This window comes from Peromyscus californicus, unplaced genomic scaffold (genome assembly GCF_007827085.1).
Source record: "Peromyscus californicus insignis strain IS unplaced genomic scaffold, ASM782708v3 Scaffold_5__1_contigs__length_169319896, whole genome shotgun sequence".
NCBI lineage: Eukaryota > Metazoa > Chordata > Mammalia > Rodentia > Cricetidae > Peromyscus > Peromyscus californicus.
Genome location: NW_026294573.1, coordinates 45383235 through 45389379, shown reverse-complemented (window position 1 = coordinate 45389379; position 6145 = coordinate 45383235). Strand labels below are relative to the sequence as shown.

General features: G+C 39.1%; 1 protein-coding gene across 3 annotated transcripts in view; it reads left to right on the top strand.

The window, feature by feature from the left end:
- The window catches only part of Usp24 (ubiquitin specific peptidase 24), a 141866-nt gene that overhangs the window by 2107 nt on the left and 133614 nt on the right, over window positions 1–6145 (top strand). The window lies entirely within an intron of this gene.

The window sequence follows — 6145 nt, the reverse complement described above, 5'->3', positions numbered from 1 at the left end:
GGTATGTGGGGCTCTGGGTTAGGGACTCTGCACATTTTACTAACCCTCAGTAAAATAGTTGCTGCATCACCGTTTTAGGTATTTAGTAGCAGAACCTACATTCCAATCCAGGTCTCTGGCATCAAAAGCTGGGGAGCTTTTCACCGCGTCCATCTAATAGTTTTAGGGTTGGATTCGTTTGGTCCAGCAGAGATAACGGGGAAAGGAAAGAGTTTGGAGAAGGGCGAATTGGGAGGCTATTTGACTCCAGGAGTGGTAAGCACTGACTCAAGGCATTGGGACTACATTAATGGTAGAATGAAAGCAGAGACTTTAGAAATTAATAATGAGTTCAGTCCCCTTGTTTTACAGATGTGGCCTTTCAGGCCCCAAAGGGGAAGTTGTCTTCACAGAGGCAGCTAATAGGACCAGAAGCGTCCCTTCCATACGAAAAAGAAACAGAATACAGTCATGGGTCAAAGGGACAGAACTGGAGTGAAAACAGTGGTGACTGCCAGCTGTCTGTAATGTGCCCCCATTCCTAAAAACTGAGTACCTTATTTTAAAATACATGTATTTTTGCTTTGTGCATGAGAAATCTTATTTTCAGGGTTCTTTAAAAAAAATTTTTTTTTGAGACGATCCAGACTAAAATTGAATAATTAAAAAGGAAAAAAGTGAGACTAGGAATGCAGCTCAGTGGTAGAATATGTTCAGTGTACATGAAACCCTGGATTCCATCCTTAGCACGTGGATAAAAAATAGTGGAGGAAAAGAAAGCTAAAACAACGGTCATGTTTATTTGACATACATGTATTTTGGGACGGCAGTGATACTGTCATAAACATTTCCTGCCTGACCTGTCCCAGTGGCAGAGGGCGGAGCGGCCGACAGAATAGAGTTTACATTCTAATGATCTCACTTTCACGCTCTCATTTTACAGGAAGAGACTTTCCAAGGTCATATAGCTAGAATCAGTTTGGTAATCTGGGGCCCTTCTGTAATTAGAATTTGCTTTAGAAATTAAACTTTAGAAAAGTGAACATTGCATTTCAGTAAGAGCAAGAGGATTGCATTTAGAGAGACTGGATAGCCTGTCAAACACCTAGACTACATGGAAAGCCTTTGTAATGTCCTCCAGTTAATACAGGTGTTGCCTTGGAAAGGAAGCTGCTTTATTCTTGTTAATGTTGACTGTGGATGTAGATGTGGTTCTTGGTCTTTGGGTCTCGAAGGGACTCTAAGAACCCTTCTAATTGTGAATTTGAATGGCTGTACTTCAGAACCATTCCATGGCAAATAGGGAGTCTGTTCTATTATTAAAGAGTGTGAGATCTCACAACTGCTCTAAATAACTTCTCTTGAGCTCTAACACCCCCACTGTGGGAAGCCTTCATTGTTTTCTGTGGCCAAAGTAAACCCTGTGTGCCCCTCTGGCCACTGCTGAGAGCTGGTCCCCAATTCTGCTCTCCACAGAGCTCTGGAGTTGGTCTTCAGAATCTTGCTCAAAGAGTCTGTAGAAGTCCTGGCCAGGTATCCTAGGAATCTTAGACATTTTAATAATTATGAAATATACTTTTTCCTTTTTGTCTTTAGAAAATGCTAAAAGCTTTTGTAAGGAGTTTCACATTAACTAAAGAAATAACTTTTCTTAGCTGTCCATTTCTATCGGCTAATACTCTGAAATGTCATATCATATTCTGATCAGCCAAGTCATTGTGAGCTTCTTGTTTTGTTTTTATTAAATGTACACATCCCTTTGGTAGGATTGTGTCAGAAGTATTTGCAAGAGTTCTGTGATTTATTTGGTTTTGTTTCTCAGGTTAAGAGCCTCAGAGTTGGTCCTGTCATACAGTACGTGTAAAACACATGGGAATTAAAGTCACCTTGACTTGTAGTTCTTCTACTTTATCACATTTGGCCCCCTTCCCAGTTATAAATGAGGCTTCTATTAAAATAATTTTATTTTTCCTAAAATATAACAGTCCTAAATGTGTTTTAGTATAAATACCAAATGAGTATACATTTTGGCTAACAGTGATCTGAATATATGATCTGTAGTTTGCTTTACTATGGTTTGATACATTTTTTTAAAAAACCATTTAGGAAAAAAATAATCCTCAGATCAGTTGAAAGTAGAGGAAATAAAAATAAGGAGTCTGAAAAATGAATCGGCATAGAATAGTTTTTAAAGTAGACCTTTCTCTATGATCGTTGTGTTGTTCCTTTGGGAATTAGGTGTATGTATGAGTTCATGTAAGGGTTGGAGTCTTTTCGATTGTCCTGTCATTTGCTTCAAGACCTTTTCAGTTATTTATTTAGTGGTGTGTGTGTGTGTGTGTGTGTGTGTGTGTGTGTGTGTGTGTGTGTGTGTGTTTGAGATTGTTTTTGTCTACACTTTGTTGAGGCAATCTCTCTTGATTCTGCTGCTGAACTGAGGTACCTCAGGCTAGCCAACTCATGAGCTTCTGGGAGATTCACCTGTCACTGCGTCTCTGCCTTCCATCTTGCCAAAGGAATTTAGAGTTCACAGATGTATACTACTGTGTCCCGCTTTTTTTTTTATTTTAAAGATTTCCTTGTTTTTGTTTCATGTGTATGAATGTTTTGCTTGTATGTATGTATGTATGTATGTATGTATGGGCACTGCATGTGTGTCTGGTGCCCACGGAGACCAGAAAAGGGCACCAGATCCCTGGGAATTGGATTATAGATGATTGTGAGCCATCATGTGGAAACTGAACCTGGGTGTTCTGCAAGAGCACCAAGTGCTCCTAACTGTGGAGCCATCTCTCCAGCTTTGTATGTGGGTCTGGGCAGTTGAACCTGGCCCTGGAGGCTTTTATTATTCTGGCCTTACCTGCTGAGCTATTTCCCTAGCCCTCATTTGCTTTTAGAATATTTGTAATTGGTGTGAAGGAACTTCTTCTGTGTGTCCTGAGTGTATGCTATTAGTCTGTTAATCATAATAGACCATGACAGCATCATATAGCTTATTAGCTTAGGATTTGAAATTAGTTTCAATATTAGAAAAATAACTTGTAACTTTATTGTATTGCTTTGGTAATTTGAAGAGATTTCAGGTTTTTTTATTTTTTGATTTCATTTTTGTAAAGATGGGGTCTCTTGTAGCCCTGGCTGACCTGGAGCTCACTATGTAGACTAGGCTTGGATTCCTAGAACCCACATGTTGTAGTTAGGGTTTCTGTTGCTGTGAAGAAAGCTACTTGGGAAAGAAAGGATTTATTTCACTCATGCTTCCGTATAACAGTTCAACATCAAAAGCAGTAAGGGCAGGAACCAAGAGGCAGGAGCTGATGCAGACAAAAGCCATGGAGGGGAGCTGCTTACTGGCTCCCTCCCCGTGGCTTACTCAGCTAGCATTTCTTATAAAACTCAGGACCACCAGCTCAGGAATGGCCCCACCCACAAAGGGCTAGGCCCTCCCACATCAATTACTAATTAAGAAAACACTTTACAGCAGGATCTTATGGAGTTATCTTCTCAATTGAGGTTCCCTCCTTTCAGATAATTTTAGCTTGTTTCAAGTTGACATAAAATTAGCCAGAACATCATATTAAGTCAATATGGCAAACAGAAACAGGCAGATTCCTGGAGCTCACTGGCCAGCTAGTGTAGCTGAATAGGTGAGTTCCAGGTTCAGCAAGAGACTCTTTGTTTCATAAGTAAGTAGGGAGCAGAGAGTGACTAAAAAAAGATGCCTGATGTCAGCCTCTGGACTGCACGCGCGCGCGCGCGCGCGCGCGCGCGCACACACACACACACACACACATATCTTGGACAATTTATAGCTTTTTTTTTTTCTTCTCACCATTCCCCATGCCCCTTTGAGAAAGGGTCTTATGTAGTTCAGGTACTCAGGCAGTCCTCAAACTTAGCTATGCAACTCTTGATTCTCCTGGTTTTACCTCCCAAGTGCTGATATTATATGTGTGTGCCACCATGTCTGGCTTTATTTTAATTTATTTTTTCATTTATTGACCCATTTGAGAAGTTAGAAACTGGAGAACCAATTGTGTTTGCATACAAGTATATACACACTATTTAAAATAAGCTAATACTAAAGTATTTATATTGTTATTTGGAGATGATGAGACTGATTTTTATGAATTAAAGTTTTTTGTAGTTGGTTGTTTTTTACTCTTTGGGGGCCTGCCACCCAGCTCCCAAATAAATACACAGAGACTTATGAATGCCCAGCCTTAGCTTGGCTTGTTTCTAGCCAGCTTTTCTAGCTTAAATTATCCTGTTTCTTTTTAACTACATTTTGCCTCTGGGCTTTTACCTTTCTTTATTCTGTATATCTTTCTTTCCTTCTTACTCCATGACTGGCTGTGTGGCTGGGTAGCTGGCCCCTGGTGTCCTCCTCTCCTTTTCTCGTTCCTTCCTCCTCTTTTTAACCCCCCTTGGTTTCTTCTCCTATTTATTCTTTCTGCCTGCCAGCCCCACCTATTTCTCTCTTTCGCCTAGCTATTGGCAGTTCAGCTTTTTATTGGACCAATCAGGTGGTTTAAACAGGCAGAGTAACACAGTTTTACAGAGTTAAACAAATGCAGCATAAAAGAATACAACACATCTTTGCATCATTAAACAAATACTCCACAGCATAAATGAATGTAACATACCTTAAACTAATATTCCACAACATTTCCCCCTTTTTGTTTAAATAAAAGTGAAAGGTTTTAACTTTAACATAGTAAAACTATATATAACAAAACAGTTACCAAGTAATTACATTTACAGTATTCAGTCCATTTGTATTTAGCAAATTCAGAGAAAATCTATCTTAGTGATTCCAAAATTTAATATCTAATTTATTTTTTATCGTAACTAAGGGAAACTATAGAACTCTAACTATTTAGTCTTTAACTCTATCAAAGACCCCAGAATGCTGTAGTATTACCTAACAACAGAGATATATGGCTGCCTGGACAGTCACCCAAAGTTCCTCTGCAATGTTGAGGCATCCATATTCAGCCTACTAGAATATCTGGCAGACTTTTCAGTAAGCAGAAAATTTGAATGACTGTCCAACTTTGTATTGGCAAAGTTCATCAGTCACTTTCCTCTGTGTCCTGCAGAATATCTGGCAGACTCTTCCGGAAGCAGGAATCTGGAAGGGCTGCCCTGCCTTGTCTTGTCAAAATTCCAGTCTTTTTCCCTTGTCCACTTGTGCAGTCTGCACAGCACATTGTCAGGAGTCAAGGCAAGCGCAGTTTCTTGCCCAAACGGCTAACCTTACCACATTGAAAGCAAACTCCATATGGAGTTTCAATGATGCCCATCATCCTTTTATGAAGTAAATTTGATGCTGCCAGGAGCAGATGTGGCTCATTGTCATGAAAAACCTTAGGTTATTAAACATCTTAAATGCCATATTCATTCTATAGGTCTTTGAAGTGTTTGAAAATCATCTGTCTGTCTAAAATATACCTATTTAACCTTGAAAACATACCTAATGTTGCTACAAGTTTGATTATTATAGATTAACTACTAACCTCATTTCTTAATTATACATTAAAATTTTAAATTAGCTGCATAAGCATGATACCCCAAAAGAGTAGAAACATATATGCAGTATAACAAAATAACTTTACATTTGTATCAATATACCAAAATCCATGCCATTACAAAATATCTGAGATTAATAGTTGTCTTTTTATCTTATATTCCTATATTTCCCCTAAATGATAACAAACATCCATAACCCACCAAATAACCAACAACCACCCACCTTATCTCTTGGGAATGTGGGCATTGTCTTCGCTAGACTACTTCCTGTTATCTCTGGGTGAAGGCATCTTTAGGAGTCCCTAAGAAAATTTAGTTAATGGCCAAGTCCTGGGAAGACCAGCTGTAACCTTTGTTGATATGTATGACCTGTCAAGATTCAGGAGGTCTCCCCTGATCAAACCTGATCCATATTAACTTGGAACCAATCCACAGCCTCTTGATTACTGTGAAAACAAAAGCAAAACCTCTTCCCCAAAGTAACTTTTTTTTTTCTTTCTTAAAGTTAAGATAGCCCTAAGGTTTCTAGGTTGGTTCAGTTTAGCAGTCCAGTTCACAATCCCATGTCTGTCAGCAGCTGTCATTTGCTCATCAGCATTCAAGAAATTCAAGGTTACCACAGCAACATACAGGA